This window comes from Leiobunum rupestre, chromosome 9 (assembly GCF_980474605.1).
Source record: "Leiobunum rupestre chromosome 9, qqLeiRupe1.1.hap1, whole genome shotgun sequence".
Lineage (NCBI taxonomy): Eukaryota > Metazoa > Arthropoda > Arachnida > Opiliones > Sclerosomatidae > Leiobunum > Leiobunum rupestre.
Window position 1 is genome coordinate 2,897,886 of NC_143392.1, and position 22,968 is coordinate 2,920,853.

Below are 22,968 nucleotides of genomic sequence, written 5' to 3' on the forward strand. Positions count from 1 at the left end.
CCATCATCGACGGTTTGAGTACCATCATGGACGGTTCAAGTACATCACCAACGGTGTGAGTACCATCGTCAACGGTTCAAGTACCATGGTAGATGGTTCAAGTAACATCACCGGCGGTCCAATTAACATCATCGACGGTCCAAGTACCATCACCGACGGTGCGAGTTTATCGCCGACGTTGGGAGTATCATCGTCGACGTTGTGAGTACCTTCGTCAACGGTTCAAGTTTCATCGTTGACGGTTCAATCACCATCATTGACGGTTTAAATACCATCATCGACGGTTCAAGTACCATCATCGACGGTCAAAGTACCATAATCAACGGTCAAATCACCTTCATCGACGGTCCAAGTAATATCATCAACGGTTCAAGTACCATCATCGACGGTTCAAGTACCGTCATCGATGGTTCAAATACGATCATCGACGGTCCAAGAACCATCATCGACGGTCCAAGTAACATCATCAATGGTTTAAGTACCATCGTTAATGGTTCAAGTACCATCATCGACGGTCCAAGAACCATCATCGACGGTGCAAAAACCATAATCGACGGTACAAGTACCATCATCGACGGTCCAAATACCATAATCGACGGTTCAAGTAACATAATCGACGGTTCAAGTATCATCGTCGACGGTCATAGTACCATCGTCGACGACCCAAGTACCATCATCGATGGTCCAAGTACCATCGTCGACGGTAATAGTACCATAATCAACGGTCCATTTACCATCGTCGACGGTCCAAGTACCATCATCGACTGTTCAAGTACATCACCGACGGTGTGAGTAACATCATTGACGGTTCAAGTTCCATCATTGACGGTCAATGTACTATAATCGACGGTCAAAGTACCATCATCAACAATCCAAGTACCATCATCGACGATGCTAGTTCATCGCCGACGTTGTGAGTATCATCGTCGACGTTGTTAGTATCATCGTCGACGTTGTGAGTACCATCATCGACAATGTGAGTACCAACGTCGACGGTTTAAGTACCATCATCGACGGTTCAAGTTCTATCATTGACGGTCAAAGTACCATAATCGACGGTCCATTTACCATCATCGACGGTCCAAGTACCATCATCGACGGTGCAAATACCATAATCGAAGCTCAAGTACCATCGTCGACGGTCCAAGTACCATCATCAATGGTCCAAGTACTATCGTTGACGGTCCAAGTACCATCATCAATGGTCCAAGTACCATCGTTGAAGGTTCAAGTACCATCCTCGACGATCCAAATACCATCATCGATGGTCCAAGAACCATCATCGTCGGTCCAAGAACCATCATCGATGGTTTAAGTACCATCATCAATGGTCCAAATACCAAAATCGATGTTCCAACTACCATCGTCGACGGTCCAAGTACCATCATCGATGGTTGAAGTACCATCATCAATGGTCCAAATACCAAAATCGATGGTTCAAGTACCATCATCGACGGTTCAAGTACCATCATCGATGGTACAAGTACCATCATCGACGGTCCAAATAACATAATCGACGGTTCAAGTACCATCATCGACGATTCAAGTACCATCATCGACGGTTCATGTACATCACCGACGGTTTGAGTACCATCATCAACGGTTCAAGTACCATCATCGATGGTTCAAGTACCATCATCGACGGTCCAAGTACCATTGTCGACGGTCCAAGTACCATCGTCGACGGTTCAAGTACCATCAGCGACAATCCAAATACCAAAAATAAAAATCGACTGTTTCAAGGGACAAAAGGAAAAACTCGTGGATGTACGAGCTTGCGCAAGAGGAAAAAACCATTTGTATCATCTTTTTTATTCAACAAATTATGGTTTTACTCTCAACCAAGCAGCGTGGAAAAAATTGAAGCATTGTAAATATACAATTGATCAGGAGATTAATTTAATTTTGTCGGCAAAAAATATTATGCGTGACATAATTGTACCCGAGCTCACGGATAAAATGTTTGAAATTACCGAGAATTGTGAGAATCTACATTGTAAATCTTCGATTACTCAAGATGTTTCGTGCAAACACGGGTTTGGAACAAATTTTGAAGACCGAGTTGAAAATATGATATTATTAGCAATTCCACAATTACACTACGATCATATTGTTGTTAGATTCCAAAAGGAATTTGGCCTTGACCCCTTAATAGTAGAAAGTCAATTATATTTTGATATTGTACAAAATGTTTCAAACTTAAAATGTGATTTAATTTATTAAAATAAAAACTTTTACTATAATCTGTTTTTATTATTGCTATACATACATTTAAAGATGGTGGTGTCAAAAACCAACAAACAATTAAGTAGTTTATTACGATGTTGAAAACCCATACAGCTATTCTAACAGTATTACTTTAAGAAAAACTTTTCCCAAAATTTCGGAAAAAGATATTAAAAATTTTATCAACAAACAACCAACTTACACTCAACACAGAGCTAGGAGGTCAAATTTTAAACGTAACAAATTATATGTAACAACTATTGACGAGACATTTATGGCCGATTTATTAGACCTCCCTCTTTTACAAACTTTTAATAACAATTACCGTTTTACGATATTAGTTCAGGACATTTTAAGTAAATTCATTTTTATTCATCCAATAAAAAATAAAACCTTGAGCGAGATTATTAGGGCGTTCAAAGATATTTTTTAAAAACGGGTACCCCTTAATTTATGTACCGATGCGGGGTCAGAATTTAGAAACGCTCCATTTCGTTCTCTCTTAAAGCGTTAAAGCCTCTATGATTGAGAGACTTGTTCGTACGGTAAAATCTAAAATTTTAAAATAATTACCAAGACCGGCGATTTACATTATCTTAATAAACTACCATTAATTGCAAAATCTTAAAACATTCTACAACAGGAATCGCCCCTAAAGATGTCAATAAAAACAATGAATTTTTGCTAGAGCGATATGGCAAGCGTATTCGATACAACACTCATAAAATTCAATCAAATAAAAGCCAAAACTGCGGACCTCATGTAATTTATTTTCTAACCTCGAGATGTATGGGGATTTCTTACAGTAAAATAATTAATGAATTGTATAATTTGAATTTAAAAAGACATGATAGTTTAGCGTTGCTGAATATATGTATTCATTTGATGAAAGAGTGGAAGCGAAATAAAACGATTTGTTTAGAATAAAAAAATGTTTATTTATTTCATACATAATTATTGTTACACATTTTTATTATTCTTGCCAGCGCGGAGGAGGCCTGGTTTGTCGTTTTGGCCTGGGAGCCTTTTTAGGCGATGGTGATTTTAATTTTTTTTGCCGTGATATTAGAACGCCACCAACAGCACCCTCCTCAGAATCTAGCTCTCGATCCCAATCACCTTCCTTGCTTAAGTATTATTCAAATATATCATTTTCTTGATTTAATCGTTTTTGCATTTTATCATCAGTAATTGTCTTTTGTTGCTTAACAATCGGCGTAGATGATTTCCTTTTCCAAGAATCTACAGTCTTTAAGAGACTCGGTAATTTGGCCTCTCCCCCTAGTCTGTTCGTTTTCTCTCTCTCTGAGATAGTCTTTCATTTTGCGTGTCATGGTATTTAGACGCAGCTCTGCGGCTTCCCCAGCGTTAACTCCCTCGGGCGTCTTGAAGGTTGAATAAATTTGCGAGGCGAACGGGGAATTTAAACCAATTTTTAATGGGGCAGCAGCTACGGGTGCTTGAAAGTTGGTAATTTCAACTTTAGGTATTGGTATCGCCTTCCTCATTTCCCTGGTCTCGCTCAGTATTTTTAGAAATTCGCGTAATTTGGAGCGGCTGTTTAAATTAGATAATATATTTTGCATCTCATTATCTAATAAGTTATAATATGTTTCCTGGGGAGAAACAAGCTGTTTATTTTCTTGAGATATTTGTCCGACACTCGATGCGGGAACTAAAATCATTTTTTTCATTTTATCTTTTATTGAATAAATTGGCAATTAAGGGAACGATAGATGCTAGGAGGGCCGGTATGAAAAACCCAGTGCCTTTCTGAATTATTAAAGCACGCTTCCTTTTGTGTGAAATTTTCGGACTGGCCAAATACCGTATTATTTTTACGTATCCCTCCTTTAGATTTATACAATAAATTTAAATATGGATAGTGTGTTTTAAACCTGTCAGAGGGATTTGCAATAGGAGTCGTTTTTTACGTTCTGTCTTTTTTGGAGCCATTGTCTTTAATGAAGTTGATAATAATATAGTAAATTATTTATTATTGAAAAAAACTACCATTTCTGGTTCAATGTGTACGATCTTAATCGTAAGTTATCTGGAGTGGTGACAGATGTGTCTATAAATAGGGAATTGTAAGGTTCGCTAGTAGCCATATCGTAGGCCATTTTAATTATTTTTGTATCATTAGGAGATATTTGGTTAGCTAAATATTGAATTTGACTTAAATCTCGAGATTTAAACAGATTTAGATATGACATATTAAGAGAGATTAAACGATATTGTTTGCCTAGAGGAAATAAAGTTTGTGAGATTAATATGACTGAAATTTCATAATGATGACTGTCGACGGTAACCAATTTAGCAATTTGGTCATTTTTGTAAAGTTGAAAGTTCATCTGCTAAATCATCGATAATAAGTAAGGAATTTCTATTTGCTTCCCAAAACTCGCTGTCCATCGGAGGTAGTCCTTGAATAAACTATATATCGGTTAAAAGTTGACATAAAATCTGGTAACCTGATTGCCAAACCGAATAACAATAAATAATTTTAATAGGAGGTTTATCGATTAATTCATTCCTCCATCTAATTAGTGAGTTCGTCCAAGATGATTTGCCTGACATAGTAGGCCCTGACACCATCATTCGAAACGGTGAAAGAAGTTTTATATAAGACATTACTGTTTAAACAAAGACAACATACTACGTGGTTTGTTGGTAAATTGACTGTTTTATAGAACATATGTAAAAATCAACAAACACATTTTAAATTTAAAAAATTATTTTATTAAAGATAATATGTCTCTTATCAAAAACCATTCCTTCACCAATTATATAAACTTTCAAAATAACATACAAAATTATCATTTTTGAATAAAAATAAAACATAATTATTCCTTCACCAAAAAATTATACATCAATTCCCGTTTTTTAGTAAAAACTCAATTTTAGAAGTTAAAATCTTAGGTTGTTTAAAAATAAAGTATTTACTCGATTTTCGGAAGAGATTTCATTTACAATAACTATGTGGTTGAATGAAACCTGTTTTGCGGGATTTTTGTTACATGTTTTTTAGACTTATAATTAAAAGATGCCAATTTTATTTTACAATTCACCATCTTCATATTCTAAATAACCGTAGGGCACACAAGAGATATTCTCCTTTAGCACACGTTTACAAAATGTTTTTTGAAAGTTTTACTTTTTTTGCCCTTTTATACCAAAAGTAATTTATTTTTTCATTAATTTTTTTCAAAAATATAAAACCTTGAATATTAAAGTGATTAATACTACAAGGATAGAACCTAGTTATAATTTATTTGTATGTAAATGGTATTTAAAATTGCTTGTGAATACCAATTTAAATATAGACATGTATATAAATATAAAATTAAATATAAAGTCCTTCAAAAAATAATTAATAATCTGTTTTTTTATCATTGAATCAAATATTTTCCGTGACAAAAAAGAAAACGCCGTAAGAGTTTTAATATTTTTGCTTTAAAAATCGATTAAAGATGTAAGAATTTTGTTAATTATGGGTTAGATGTTTTAAAATTCTATGGGAAGAAATATATTTCTGCGAGGTATAAAATTTAAGCGAAGGGATAAATTATATTTCTGCAGGGTGTATTTGATAAAAAAAATTGTCTTTTGACTTGATTTTAAACAGGATGTAAAAAATTAAATATTTCTAAAATTTTTCTTATAAAAGAGTGTCTTTACCGTATTCGTTTTATAAACCATGGGATCTCGCGAAGTTTTGACTTTTTCCGGTAAGATTTCTCATCCTCTCGCTATTAACCCTTTTACTCTTAAATACTTAGCTTTACGCAAAGTTAGGAATTATAATCTTTTTAAAATTAACGATGTTTCGATTAGACTTGAAAATTACTGTATAAAACAGTCTTTCTTGAGTGTCAAGCATTAATAGAGTAAGTAATAAATATTTTTATTTAGTTGCAAATTATCTCCACCAAATTCGAATTTAAACGATCGTCGGCGAATTTTACAACTACGACTAAAGGTATTTACAATATTTTTTATTTATTTAATTTAAAAAATTAAATTTTTTTTAAAATAGGACTCAAATCTCATAAAATTTTAATTTTGTGAATTAGACATTTTTTATTTAAAAAAATTTATTTGTGTTTTTTATTTTTTAATTGTTTATTTGGTGAACGATAATAATTTTAAAATGTTTTATATTTTTTATTTAAAATGTTTTCTTTTTAAAGAGTTTGTGTTTTTTAAACATGTTTCCGAAAATAACTAGCTTTATTAATTTAATTCAGGCGGTGGAGGCTCTTTTTAATACTTCATAATCTACTTTTTCTTTTTTAACTAGCTTTAATAATTTAATGTTGGGATTGGTGCAAAGACCTTTTTTTCTATATTAAACATCCTTTGTTTTCACCTTTTTTATACAATACATTTTCAAGAAATTGTATTATTCTTATCTTTTTGACAGGTATCTAATTTTTGGTTAAATTAATTGATTGATATAAATATATTTTTTTGTTTTGATTAGTATTAGAATTTTTTATATTTTATTTTATTATTATTATTTAAAAAACTTCTTGAAAACTTATTATTTAAAACTGATTTAAACAAAGTTCATCTGGGATACAATCTATTGCTCATTTCAAACGACCCATTGGTCATTTGTTATTCTAATTTTTTTGATTTTTTTCATATCTTCTATATACTTTTTCCTATACTAATATCGTGTTTAAACTATAATGTTTGATTTTCTTATATATGGTTATTTTAGTAATTGTTGAGTGTATTAACTTAAATTTTATAAGTACATTTTGTACTATGTCGTTTAAAAGTAAATATAATTGTTTTTTATTAATTTGTTTAAAAAAACTTGTTTAAGAAGGATAGGGATAATTAGTTAACCTTAGGTGTAATACTAAATTAATAATTATTCCCAAAGGCAATATTTTAAAATTTTAAAATATAGGTTAGGTTTAAACTATAAAATCTCAATGTAAAGGATTTTTACCAAGAGAAATCTAGAATCAAGAATTGAAAAATCGCAAAACGTTTGTTCTTTTTCTGTGCATGATAAAAGTTTCAAATGTAATAGACCAGGAATTGTGTACGATAATTTATTATTTCATTGTATGATAATGTTAATCGGTTGGTTTAGCTACGAAATTCTTCAATTATCTAGCAAATATATGTAGATATTTTGTAATACTAGTCAAATTTCGTGGTGGAATCACAAGCATTTAATGAGTCTGAACTTCACGTGTTAGATCAAATTCAACATGTTGGCACTGTACAACATAACGTTCGAACTGTTTTAATTAATTCACACATTCTCGAACTGTATACTTAGGAAGCGATTAAGACCAAAACCAATGTTTTTATTCGTGCGATGGTAGAGCAACAAAAAAGTTAAAGAATTCTTGTGGTAAATATTTTTAGATATATTTGTTTTTAATAGATTAATTTATTTATATTTATAAATTCTAGCCCGAATTTCCAACCCGACATGTCGTTTTGTACCGAAGAGGAAAAATACCTTCTACGAATTGATGTAATTATAATTATTTTTAATTATTCACTTAAAATATTTTTAACATTGTGTTTTTTATATTTTTAGCCTTCAAATTATTTATACCCCCTCTTTAATTCTTTATTATTTATTAATTTAATTTGTTAGATTATATTTTAGTTTTATTTGTAGTGTTTCATATGTTGTTAAGTGTTTAAAAAATATATTGTTTGAAATATCATAGTTATTAAATATTACAATAACTAATTGTGTTTTTGATTTCTTTTACTAAAACTAGCATTGTTTTAAAATAATAAAACTATTTAAATATTTGCGAACAAAATGAAAAAAACTTATTTATATTAGTTAAAAGTTGCCAAGGCTATAAAGCGAAGGTCGCGAATTCGTTTCCCCATCTCGAAAATAACTAATTAGCATTTTAAATGGCGAAAAAACTGACACCAAAAGTGAATGAACGTAAGTATTTGGTGGGGTCACATATTACCGCCGATATCTCGGTCCGAGCTTGTCCGATCGTGTCCAAACTTGTTGGGGTGATAGACCGAGGCTTAGGGGTTGTGGACAGGGGTCAAGCGTCGAGGTCAAAGATCATCTTCAAGGTGAAATTTGAGATTGAAAACAAAAATATTTTGTTGACTTTTTCCAAGGACAAAAATTGGTTTTTGGAAAAAATTTTGGGGGTTGTTTTGGGGGGGTTATTTTGGGCGGCCATCTTGGCGGCCATCTTTGAAAAAATGGTTCATTTTTAGTTATCTACTACTAACGTGTGACCAGAAGTAACCACTAAGAGTGACACTCAACGTGTGACCATAAGTAACAAATAAATGTGATACTCAACGTCTGACCAGAATTAACAAATAAGGGTTAGTGCAAATAAGTATGGCCGTGGATATATATTGGTTACGTCTGCGGCGTTTCAGGTTAATTACTGTGAATAGCACAAACAAACTTAACACATCAGAAGGATTGTGTTTATTCTGACCGTCGTACGTCTTGTTAAAATGCTATTCATTTCTTCTCGGTAATACGATTTCTGCTTTAATTTGATATAAAAAGTTTTACCGAAGCAGTTTAAGTGTGTTAATTACCATTGTTAGTTGATACCCCGCAAGGAAATTAAATGAAAGTTATTTTAGATTTAAAGAAATATTTTGAGAATATTTTGAATAAATTAAGAATATTAAAGATTATTTCTTAAATGTTTTGAAAATAATTTTCGTCATCGTTCCTCAAAAGAATTTAATTTTTTTAAACCCAGTACTTAAATAACCTACGCACGACCACTCTGCCCCAGAATTCTATCTCTCTCAAAGCCCTCTCTACTTGGAAACTTAAAAGTAACAATAATGGTGATATCGTCCGCAAAGCTGAAGCAGCGTCATCCATCACTGTCTGGACTCCTCAGTAGTTCATCCATCACCAGGCACCACAGCCTGGGTTAAAGAACATCACCCAGTAAGCAGCCACAGAAAAAACCACTAAAATATTAACTCTGTGGGAGGCTTTATGAGGAACTAAAATCTTGTTCTTATATCGGAAATGTATTGAAGTACTAGAACCAATCATACGAGTCCCATCTGACGTCAGCAGCCGAAAATTGATAAATAATTCCCAAAATACACTTCGACTTCTAATTGCTATAATAAATTAATGGTTTTACTAATTTTAATTAAGTTTTCAGTACTGATTTATTGAAATCGGCTTTATCTTATGAACCAAAAATTTTTAATTATTGGATTTTATGTGCAACTACCATTAAAAGAAAAAAGGAAGTCGGAAAATTTGGCCTAAAACCTTAAACCTAAAAAACTATATAATTCAGGCTTTGGAAAAATAATAAAAGCTTAGTCAATGAACTTATTTGCAAGCCATCGAAAAAGTACAGCAGAGGCCGTCTTGCATAGGTTCAGATTTATCTGTACCACCTTATCGCTTAAATCGATGGGTGGTGTGATTATTTCCACCAGTCTCCTCCACATTTGTTCCATCTAGTCGAGCCACCGTGATGTGGAACTCTTTAGGGTCCGATAGGCTGAAGACTAATAGGTCATCTGTCAGTGTCTCCTCGTTTTATAACAGGCGTGGGATTAACCTCACACTCTGCAATTTTTATCGCTTAAGAATGAACTTAGGATCCTTCGTACGGAAAGCGAACTCAAAACGTTTCAGCGGGTCATTAGTTTTTTGACACAAACTTTCGTTCTCCAACGAATCTGTTTGTGAAGGTCATTTTACACCAATTTGTTTCGAATTAAACCTTACACAGGTAAATTGAGGCAACCTCACACAGCTGGAAGTTCGAGAATCGAGGAGGAGAATTGCCCGAATGCGTGCCATCTATCCGCTCCAGAAATTCACATTGTATGGTGCCAATCTCCTCCTCAGCTATACAGTTCAAGGGAAAGCATGGGCTTTTACAAAGGCCATCCTCATCGAACCAACCGCTTTACTGAAGGTCTGAGCTGAAAGCTTAGAGAGTCCTGATCGTTCTCCCGCTGTGTCTTTTCAAAACGCTAATTTTTCCGGCGCTTCACTTCCTTCAATGAGTTTGACTATTGTCTCTGATGGACCCTTGCGCTAAGTGCTTGTCAATACCAGCGAAAGACCCAAGTGATTTGAGGTCAGTATCAACCAAGTCTAACCCTCGACCTTAGAATATTGATGGGTGGACAGCATTCGAGATATAACCACCCTCTGATTAGAGCCAGGTGCGGTCAAAGGCAGATCCTTGCTCAATTATTTTGAGAAAGGAGGAGAGTAAAAATTAACTGCACCATAATCATCTGTCCAGGCGGAAGGGTACACTATTGATGGGGTGTTGCCTAGTACCTCGAGGGAATCGGTAGCAATAGCGTATTTTCGCTTCCCGGAACTACTCAGTCGTCCAAACGATACCTCACACCTTGGCTTAAGGAAGAAGCAGAGCCTATACAAGCAACCATAGGGAGTTCCTCCCCCCCTGTTACTTCCTTTTACCACGAAGAGGAGTAAGTTTGCAGTTTATGAAATGCTATTAAAAGTTAGAAAGAGGGATAAGGTTGAGGCAATGTGAGGGCATCAATTTCGAATTGATTAATTTTAGTAATATGGTTTTGTCGTCACAATGGTTAAAAAAACCATCCACTCCAAACAATGCCCATGGAACACTGTCAACTAAAAAGTTCTGACTACCTCTTCTAATCTTGAATCTTATCAAAACCAACAAAATAGAATCGTTTACTTGAACAGGTTTCGGATTTCTTTAAGTTTCACCACTTCAGCTTTTGTTTTCAACTTTATGTTCTTGTCCGATATTTCCAGAATTTGAGTGTTACGTTCCGTAACACAGAGGTACTTCATTTGACAATGCATTTTTTACGAATTGGTGGTATTTCTTCGGACAAATCTTTGACATATCGCAGACATCTTGCAAACGATTTTGGGTGCAACAGATCAAATAATTAGCTAGGCTTATACCCAAGGCACCATCCTAGGTCCAAGTCATCTATCGACTTTTAAATGCCTTGAAACAGTTCGCCTTGTTTAAATGCGTGGGAAGGTGAGGCAATCCCATTATGCCACGCGAAGCAACAGCTCCCTACACTTACTATTACTGTTAACCAGACAAGATTGTTTAGATCCTAACCTAGGTATCTAAATGAGTTGGTAATGGTATCAATGATAAATATAAGCTTTGTTACGGTCTTCAATTTTATGGACGATACCGATTCTTTATTTTCGTGATGTTTCGTTGGTTTTTGACTAGTAATCAAAGTAGCTCGAAGCATGGCTTTAGCTTCTTCTGAGAGTCTCGAATGGTGAGGAGCTACTAAGTAGAAATTCGTCTGACCTTCCGGTCGTAGGTTTATGCCAACTAAACCACCAAGAACTGCCATATTCTATTTAAAAATACTTGGGATAATTAATGTTTAAGATATTTCTGTTTCTTAACTATTTAATGAACTTATCTGATTTAAATATTAATAACTCTTTTCTACTCGGGTCGGAGGAGGGTTAAACGAAAACAATTTGTCAGATCGGAAAAATTGTTTCATTTCCGATAGGGTACAAGGTGTCGTTTTGCGCAATAACTGATTAACAAAAGCTATTTTTAGAAGGGCACTTGATGCATTTAGGTTAATAAAAAATAAGATTAGCAGCAATTGAAGGTGAACATGAAATTCCAAGACGAAAATAAAGAATTATGTGCTTTATAATAAAAAAGTCAAGAGCATTTGAGCTGTATGACCAAAATTTAAAGATGTTATTTAGAGTACCAAAAACAGTAGTCTATAATTTAAATGAAAGGCTGACGGCTCACATTTTAGGCAATCATGCCTTGGCTACGCCTGTTGACACAAAGAAAGGTTACACGGACTGTGAAATGGAACACTAACAGATATAATTTTAGGTACTTATTAAGGTACTTATTGCATTGCGGTTTTTTAACCGTTTCAATAAGCTGAAGGTCAGGACCTATTCCTTAATGTTAGCCAGTCGACCGTTTGTCGCTGTATTAAAATATGTAAGCGAAGCATTAGTGGAAAGTATTTATCCAGTCTAAATAAAATTTCCAATTACTGCTGCGGAATAATAAGCAATTAAAATTGTTTAAAATGTGATTGTTATAAAAAATAAGGAGCATATGAATGCCACATTTCTAGTTTATATTTAACGAAACCATTTGTTGTTTAAAGATTTGTGACCACAATTTAAAGTTCATGCATATATGTAAATTTTATGTTTCCGGGGGCTTCTCACGTTTATAGTTTATCAGAAACATCGGGATATCTTGAAGCCAGTTTCGTAAAGGGAAGGAAGAATTCCTGGCTACTTGGTAACCTACCGATATTTATGATAATTCATTAAATGAACCAATACATAATTGCGTGTTCACAGGAAACAGTGGTTATCCTCAAAGGCCTAGGCTGATGACCGCAATTTTAAATGCTGAGCAAGGCTCTCCTAAAGAGAGATTTACTCAAGCTTTAACAAGAACTTGATCTCTGACTGAGATAGCCATCGGAGTTCTTAAAATGGTTTTCAGATTCTTTATAGTTCATAGAACATAACATTATAATCCCACACCAGCAGCAAGGATAATTTATGCTATACTATTATGGTTTTTTTAATTATTTTTGTGATAAAAAATTATTGATTTAAATACAATTTAAAATAAAATATAGTTTGTTGGTGTAGTTAAAACAATTTGACACATCAGCAATATTCTTGGCGGTACTGAAAAATGAGTTCAATTGCTCTGAAAGTGATCCTGTAAAATAGTTTTTTCAAACGTGATAGCTAATTTACTCTCTTATGTATGGTTCTTCCAAAATTTTCTATATTTACTATTATATTTTATAAAAAACATCCTTTTGAGAAAAAAAAGCTAGAACCGTACTCATTAGCTTGGAGTCACGGCGTTTTTTTTAATAAACCAAACATATTTCGAACCGTTTTTGTAAAATCAAAGCTAAACGATAATCAGCAGAAGGAACTAGTTCAATTCATTACTTTTTGTAAATATCAAGCTAACTGTTGAATATTGGAAATTTAATACCGAAAAATAATCACTATTACAAATATCTATTTAAATTTTTACTAAATTTGAAATAAAGTAGTAGAAATCTGTTGGAGGTAAATACTTTCTTAGCATAAAAATAATTGGAAATTATAAATGAAGTCTAAATAAGAACAATTAGGCAAGTTTAATGCAAAGCAGTTCTCGTTATATGCCATTTCATATTTTCATAACTTACATGTACGATATATTAGTGTAACTTCTTTGTGCGAATAAAGTCAAGTTCTGTTGTTAAAATATTTAAAGAAGGTTATATAAATTTAACCTTTATGCAAAATATTGCAGATAATGTTTAAGGCGATGAGTAATATGTTAAGAAAATGGACTACCTTTTACTGAAAGTATCAATTAAAATTTCACTGAAAATAACGAATGTTGAAATGGAAATTCCAAAAAAACCAACATTTGAAAACTGGATACAAAATAAACACGCTAAAAGATTTCACATTTCCGGTACTTGATTATCTCGTTAACTGACATTTCCTGTGAGTGAACAAGTTTCTTCTTTTCATCCGGGTTGCCATTCCACAGTCAAAAAACAGCAAACACCTTTAAATTATTTTATTTAAATTTAAATTTTTGATATGCAAGTAATTAATTCTTAAATTTTTAATTATATAGGCAGAGGAAATTTCAAATGCTGTTTACTTTAAATGCCACTACTAAGTCGTTTTTCACGTAACTATAATTAACCCTGCATAAATCGTTTGTTTCGTTATAGCTCAGAATAAAAATTATTTCTTCTCTGCTTGCTGTTTCTTTTATCGATGCATTTACAAATGGTTGGTCCTTTCTTTTGTATTGATGGATTAAATTTTATTGAAAATCAGATAAGAAAATTTTATATCATATTCGTGAGATCCTTCATGAATTTGAACATTTTAATTCCTTTTTTTAAATATGTTAAATAAATATGTTCCATGTAATTCTTCCCATGAAATATTACACCTTTCTCATCAAAAAGGAAATCGATGACTTTATCCATATCCTCGTGTTTACACGTTCCACTTTTAAATTTGGTTCGAAGTATTTCTCCCTGAAATGGGAAAGGGTATAAACATGTTATGGTTCAGTTTGGGTTTGATTTATTATAAAATTAGAGGTGTGCAAATACCATATTTTGGGGATCGAATCGAATATCAAATATTTTTTTCAAAGCACGGCAAATACCAAATCGAATATTTATAACGTAAAATAATTTGGTCGAATATTTTAAGTTCAAAAATTTAGGCCAGTTAACTGATCAAATACCAAATAGTATTTCAAATATCAAATTATTCGACGTATTTGGTTTTCAAATAGCCAAATAGTTTGCATATTTGTCAAAAAAAAGTAATTGAAATCACTGTTCGTTTTACTTGAAAATGGTAAAATATTAAACCAAATACAGTATAACCTAGAACAAAGTTCCCTGGGTGAACTTTGTTCTAAGCGATATTGTATATAATGTTATTTATCAAAATGAGTTTCCTGATCGTAAACTACAAAAATATAATGCTTATCAACTTATAATACATATTTTAATTGGGTACCATGGCAAAATAATAATAATAATACTTAACTTGGCTAATACCAAAGGTACAACTCCAGGACCAAGTCTTCTAGCGACTTTTAACCTTTAGTAACTACTAAATACAATTAAAATCACACATGCTATATACTTCATAGTTTGCAAACACTTAATTAAAATTTCAAGTTTTTAAATATTAAATATAATAGTTTGCATATTTTTCAAAAAAGTAATTGAAATCACTGTTCGTTTTACTTGAAAATGGTAAAATATTAAACCAAATACTGTATAACCTAGAACAAAGTTCCCTGGGTGAACTTTGTTCTAAGCGATACTGTATATAATGTTATTTATCAAAATGAGTTTCCTGATCGTAACCTACAAAAATATAATGCTTATCAACTTATAATACATATTTTAATTGGGTACCATGGCAAAATAATAATAATAATAATACTTAACTAGGCTAATACCCAAGGTACAGCTCCAGGACCAAGTCTTCTAGCGACTTTTAACCTTTAGTAACTACTAAATACAATTAAAATCACACATGCTATATACTTCATAGTTTGCAAACACTTAATTAAAATTTCAAGTTTTTAAATATTTGTAAAACGCGAAGGAGCAGATCTTTTGTTACAAATTAAAAAGTTGCATTTGTATTAATTTTAAATCAATAACTATTAATTTAGTTAACTCAAAAATTATAAACAGAAAAATCCATAAAGTTACTTACTTCAACTTTCCTCTCGGTTTTTAGTTTTGTTTTGTTAAGAGACCCTGGTTTTAATTTGTTATTCTAGAAAATTCCATAATAAAAGAGAACACGCGAATAATCTAGCCAATAGGCGCTAGAATAAACAGCTTCTGCCTTTCGCTAAGAGGTTTTAACGGTATGGATAATGGACGTGCAAGCTACTCTTTATATAGTCCTTGGCGCTGCGGCCTAAAGAGAGGTGCCAGAAATAAGGACTAGTTCGGAAATTTCACTGCGCTCTCCTGGGATCGCCTTGAAACTCAACAAAAAAGAAAATACCCGCGGTTATTCGACCAGTTTGCAAACTATTTGAAAATACCAAACAGTGTTTCCCTATCTTTTCGAATATTCGACTATTTGATAAAAAAATTCGATTATTCTCGAACTTTTCCAAGCGCTATTCGATTCGACGAATCGATTTGGTATTCGATCGAATTATTTGGTCTGACCAAATATGTTGCACACCCCTATATAAAATGCATGGTTTTCGGTAGAGCCTGAAGATTTTGGAATCACCTTCACATTTTACTCTTAAGCTTATTGGTTAATTTGCAACTTAATATTTGACTGTCTTATTGTTCTAACCAAAATGAGAAGAATACAAGTACTAAGAGTATTACAAGTATTACTATTTGAGCTTTAAAAAATTCCCTTAAGAGTTAGAGATTTTACTTGTATGGTTAATCTTATAATAACAGACTGTTTCGAACACCACTATCAAGTTCAGGCTTTATTGTAGTCATTTATTCCCCAGAAACAAGATTTGGTTTATTGAATAAAGTGAACTGAATTTAAAAGATTTATAATTAAAATTATCATAAAATGGCTACTTATCCAATGATAAACAATAAAAGCTTGTGTGTCAAATTAATTGAGCCTGAAAACAAGACCAATTTCAAAGAGGAACAAATTTTAACCTTGTTGTAAGCGCGACTAAAACTTTGATACATTTGTTTTTGAAATCAAATGAGTGTTACCGAAAACCAAATCGCACATGTATTCAAAATTATTTTTCTCTTTAAACATGTATGCCCATTCTTGGACGTTATGAAATTATACTCCTTTAGCTATATCCCCTTATTCATCGGCCTTTATCATATTAGCAGTTTTTAATTTTTCAATGTGTGGGATCATTTGATAAGAAAGAGGTTTTTGTTAGATTTGAAACTGGGTAAAAGTGTTCTTAAACGATTAAAAAATATATTTTTTTCCTGATATTCTAGGTAATCTCAACAATGTCGCTGAAACGTCCAAAGCCTGTTCCTTTGCTTTTACAGTTAAGGAGAAGTATTCAAAATAATGTGGATGACTAAAACTTGAAATTGACTGTTGTCAACTAGCACGAATTCATTTTTAACAAGATGGCAAAGCCACAATAGTAGCCTATTCCTACTAGCTTTCTTGATTTTACCCTTTTGATTGAAAACCACGGCTTACCACTGGCATAGGTAGTTAGCGAGAATTATTACCAATCAATTGACGTCTGAAATAAATTTATACCAAGTGCCGTTGAAGAGCATTTGTAGATACTAGTGGAAGAGGCTAAAATGTCATGTTTGAACAGAAATGGGAAATGTCGTCTTTACCCCTTTCAACTGGTACGAAGTACTTATTTTTTCTTTCAACCTGAAGGGGGTGTAATCGAGGAAGAAGTGACGCGTTGGTAGAATGCTTGTCACATTATAGATAATGCTATTCATGAACCTCGTTTCTTTCCTTGTGATAATGTTTTAAATGACTGAACTTATTATTACTATTCTTTATTAAAAAACACTTTATAATCTCCAATTCCAGTCCAATAAAGGGCAAGCTACACATAACTCTTTACTCAATGCAGCTGAGATTTTTTCTAGAATAAATGCCCCTTCTTCAAAACTGCACTGTTGAATATAATTATAACTAAAAATTACTTCATTTCAAAATTTAAGGGCTCCAATTTTAAAAAGTAGGTTCGATTTTAGTATTTTGCCCTAAAAGTACTTTTAATAATTTTATATCCGGTGCCCTAAAATAAAATGTCATACCAAGGGAACCAAAGGAACAGAGTCAAGGTCGTCTGGACCCCCTCTTTATTTTAATTGTATTCATTCGGCGCGGCCATCACAGCGGCTGTACTATTGAAACCCTTTATAATCAAAAACTTGTAGGTAATCCCTAAGTGGATCATCCTAGACATGAATTATCCCCCTAATTATCAACACTTTCGATAACAATTACCTACTTATAATGCACACAAAAAACCCTTATAGAATATTGAAGGCTAAATAACAGCGCGTATCTCAATATAAATAATAACAACGTAACCACATTAACCAAAATGTAGCACACATTTAAAGATGATAAGAAAACACGTGAAATACAATATGAAGGTACGAGTGAGTTAAGCAAAACGAAAAGGCATAAGAGCGCGATGTCTACAAACTGATACTGTTTTCAGAAATGACCCAATACACTTGAAAATAAATACCGATAGACCAAAATCTATGTAGCCCCTCTTAACTCAATGTGCTGCCACTGCGCTTAAACAAGATTTAACCTTTATTATTTCATACGTAAAAAATGTAAGACTTCATTAATATACTCTTCCGCTTAAGTGAGTTCCTAATTTTCAGTGAAGCGTAATATGTGTCGATCCGTCCCAAACGTCAATAACCAGTAGAAGTAGGATATCGGCTAAAAGAGGTTAACCGTAACCAATCGGTGGACACCCTGCCATGTGGACGTTCAGACATTTACCGTTACCCTCAGCACTCGGTCCGTCAAAAACCATTAGAAAATGGAGAGTAGTTACCTATTGTATATAAAACTCAAACACACAAATCATACACGAAAATTATACAAGAAACCACACGACACAATGCACACCAATGTATATCGAAAAGCGCTTTCATATATCCAAAACCACGTAAGCGCATAACTATGTACACAAACCACCAAAAACAAGAGATACTTGATTTTGGAAATAAAGGCGTTTTAAAAAACGTTTACGAAATCCCAAAAACTGAGAACGCGGTGATTACACTTTGTCCTGGAACAAAGAATGCAGTGATTACACTTTGCTTCAGAACGGTGAATGCGGTGATTACACTTTGCCCCGGAACTGTGAACGCGTTGATTACACTTTGCCTCGGATCTATGAACGCTTTGTGTACACTTGGCCTTGGAACTGTGAACGCGGTGATTACACTTTGCCCCGGATCTATGAACGCTTTGTGTACACTTTGCCCCGGAACTGTGAACGCGGTGATTACACTTTGCCCCGGATCTATGAACGCTCCTCCTAGGGATAATAGTTCCCTCGGAGAGGAAAAAATAGAATAAAGGTAAATTAAGAAGGGCTATAAAAGTTAGTTTACTATGATAACTTAAAATTAAATATTCGTTACAAAGCAGCATCGATTTATAATTTCATTTGTTTAATTCCAGTATGTAAAGATCCATTTTAGATAACAGGTAGCAGTCGGTCACAATTTAATTGATCTGTTTCGAGCATGCACTTCTGCCATAATGGCGGTGGTGGTGGCCACCAGAGGCTTCGTCCGTTAGTCAATTTATTGGCACTTCTTCCGTTACGCCAGTGATTGCGTACTCCGGGTTCAGCGCTTCTTCCTGTACGAAAATTATCGTGTAATCTGGGTTTGACATTTGTTGACGCATCTGAAGAAATAAAAGTATTAATGAAAATAATATATGCTAATACCAAGGCACTATTTTAGACTGAATAAAATACAGGTAGATAACTAATAAACGATACATGACCAATAACTTAAAATGTGTTTTAATGAAACATTTTAAATTTTCCGTTAGCAGAACGTACAGGGGGTCACTTGGCAACGGAAATTTCCATAACCTTGAACCATGTCAACAAGGTTATTCAAAATTTATCTTGAGAGCTTGGCCAAATTATGTTACCCAATCCTATAATTTGACAGGGAACACGTTTCTAATTGAAACCCACCTTATATTTCCAATGATTCTCGAAACATTTTGAATTACTTTAAAGATAGGGTTCAAGGTCATGAAACTTTCTTTGTCAATCGTATCTATGTGTCCTGAAAATTTCACATTCCTAGCTTAAACACATTTTAAGTTATTGACTTAGTATCTTTTTTTTAAGTTAACGTTCTGCTCATTTTGTAACGCGGCTGGATCGTTTTCAGACCGACTTTATTCTTCAAAGTTTCGAACAATATCTTAGTGTAATATTAAGAATGTCCCATTTGTTTTTTGTTTTAAGAACTGAAATACAATTGAAAGGGTGGGTTTAATGAGCACCACCGCTGTATCTCAATTTGAATAGTGCGAATATTGACGCAGTATCAAGCAACCAAAAATGTTGAGCGAATGAGAACGATTTTCTCAGAACGACTCTGTGATTATGAAATTTTAGAAACTGGGGTGAGCTACATGTGAGCTAATAATGATTTAAAATAAAACCTGATAAACTGCCTTTTTTTGACTTGGCCGTACTAGCTAGAGACGAGCCACTGGCGTAAGGAACAATCCTATTGACATTTGAAATGTTTCCTAAAGTTTTTATAGTTCGTTTTTATTTTGTTGTTGCCACGGAGCAATTTCCTGATCATCAAAGTACTCTAATTGTATTTGATTTGTCCACTTTAACTTCAAATAATTTTTATGGTTCTGTAAAAACTAGGGACATAAATTGGCGTGCGTTATATAAATTTGGCCAATCAAGGCCCCAGAGAAATGGCCAATTGATTTTTCCCATATCATTTGATAAATAAAAATTAAGGTGCATCTTTCTATAAGAAATTTTAATATATCCTTATCATTATATCAAATATGGCTAAAAATGACCTAAAAATGTGGGCATTTGATGTATCTGAAAGGGTTATAGTGCAGTTCATTTAGACATGAAGTTCGCATTAAATGTAGTAGTAGGTTTGACTTTTTTATAATCTTAGGTTTGGTCCCAGTAGTATATACTCAATTTTGCAACTTCGAAATCCCTGTGCTAACTCTGGGGTACGCTAAAAACTGCGAGTTTTTCGGATTTTTTTCCGTTTTTCCTCATAGCTCCAAACTTATGCGTTTTAAACTTGAGTACATGTTCTACAACTTCAGCACCAAACGAGCTCTATAAGTCTAACAGTGTCTGAGATACCGCTCTTCAAAAATAGGCAGGTTTTGCCATAATTTTAGTTTTTAAACTATCATCTATGTTTTGAGCCAAATGTTGTGATAACGACGTGTCCTACGACCCTTATTATAGACAATAGTTTGAAGGAAATTTAATTAGCTTTCATTGAAGCAGAAGTAACTTCCTGTAGACCTACTAGTTCTCGAGAAAATGATCGAATGGTTAAATTACTGTTTACCGCTAAATTAAAGCAAGTGTCGGCCCTATAGTGTAGCTGCGTTATGCCGTCCATGTTTCGAGCCAAATATCGCTACAACGACGTGTCCTACGACCCTTATAGTTTGTAGGAAATTTAATTTGCTTTCATTTAAGCACATGTACGTTCTCGAGAAATAGTTAAATTGCTGTTTTGTGGTAAATGAATCCTATCATTTTCTAGCGATTCCTATGGTTTTATTTATTTCCTTCGATATATTATTATTACTACAGTTTCCGTTTAGTATATCTTATATATTTATTTATAAAAAATTTATTTATTTTATATTTTACTATGATTTTTCTTATGGTTTTTGAATAAGAACAATGCGCCAAACTTGAAAAATAGTGCTAAAAACAAGTTATTCAAGTACAGTCATTAGCTAATTACAGACGATATAGGTACTTACAATTTACTGAAAACTTACATAACTAAACAAAATTACAAAAGTATTGAAAATTAAATTAATCACAAACTGGTTTTAGTGCAATTTAAAACTACATCTTTATTTGTGTGTCCTCAAAATCTTCGGCATCTTTTGGGTGCGCCAATTTTGTAGGAGGCGCTAGGCTTAGGTCTTCTTCGTCAGATTCTTCCATCTCGACGGCTGGTACGTTGACGCAACGCTTTCCTTCACAGAATCTGTAGAGAGCAGAGCATTATGGAATTTACACCTTCCACCATCACAGCCTTTCTTGCAAATGCACGATAGCCCTTTGAGGAGCTTCTGAGGGGCAGAGTCATTCTTCATCGTAGTAGGCATCAGCCTTTGTTGAATTCTTTCCCATCCCCATCCATCTGGGTCTCTTTCTTCTCCCAACCACTTGCGCAGATATTTTCCATTTGCGCTATTTCTCCGATCAAATGGTCCTATCTCCACCTCCGACTTCGTTAAAATTTGGGTTGGATACTGAGCTTCAGCTCAGGCTTACGGAGAGGGTCCCTGTAAACTGGCTGCCTCGGTGGATTGGGTAGCCTGCTGTGGGGTGGTGGGTCTCCGTATGAGGGCATGGCAGTCCTGTTTCCCGGCCTTTTGGGGTCAAACCTGACAGTCAATCTGCTTACCACAATATTATCCGTGCTGTTCGTCACTTTGAAGATAATGGGAACGTGACTCCCGGATTCCACCTACGAGGTCATCGTAACATTAAAATAGAAGACACAGTCATCGCCCACCCTCGAGCATGTATAAGAATGGCAAGCTTCGATTTAGACATGTCAAAGTGTTATATCTGGAATTTCCTTGACCGGCATAACTTTCATCCAGACCGTGCCATGTTGCACCAATGACTTCAAGATGGTAATAAGCGACTTTGATTGAAGCTTTGAAACTGGTTAAGTACCATGGACAATGCAAATGAAAATTTCCTCCATTTGCTTCTCGTGTCCGATGAGGGCTCAGCCCCGAGAGACATCCCGTTTAACGGACAAAATCACCACATGTGGAACGATGAAAATCCGCAGTGGGGATTTCCTCGCAACAATCTGGTCCAATTTTGCTTTAACAAATGGGTTGGATTACAAGGGGACTGCGTTATGGCACCATTTTTTCTACCGAATCGGCCAAATTCGGATAACTTCTTGGCCTTCCTACAGAATAAAGAAGCAGAAGCGTTGGAAGATGAACCTTTGATCGACATCCCATAGATTTGGTTCAAACATGACGGTGCGCCTTCTCATAAGCCAAGATGTATGGTACAATTCCTTAACACCGAGTTCCCTGGGCATTGGATAAAAATAAACGGTCCAGTGCAATGACTTCCTATGTCCCTAGATTTGACACCACCGGCATTTTCCTGTGGGGATTCGTGAAGCGGGAAGTTTATAAGACGCCAGTCACTAATGAAGAAGACTTGCGTCTGAGAATTATTGCAGCGTTTCGACTCGTAACTGCGGGTATGGTCCGTGGTTCATTTCAAAATATGCCGTATCGTGCACGAACGGGTATTGTAGCGGGTGGTTGAATTATCGAACCTCATTAAGTAATAGACGGGTTCATTTGTAAATTTTGTAAGACTTTTTCTCAAAATGAATAACCAATAAAAAATTAATTTAATAAACGTTAATTTT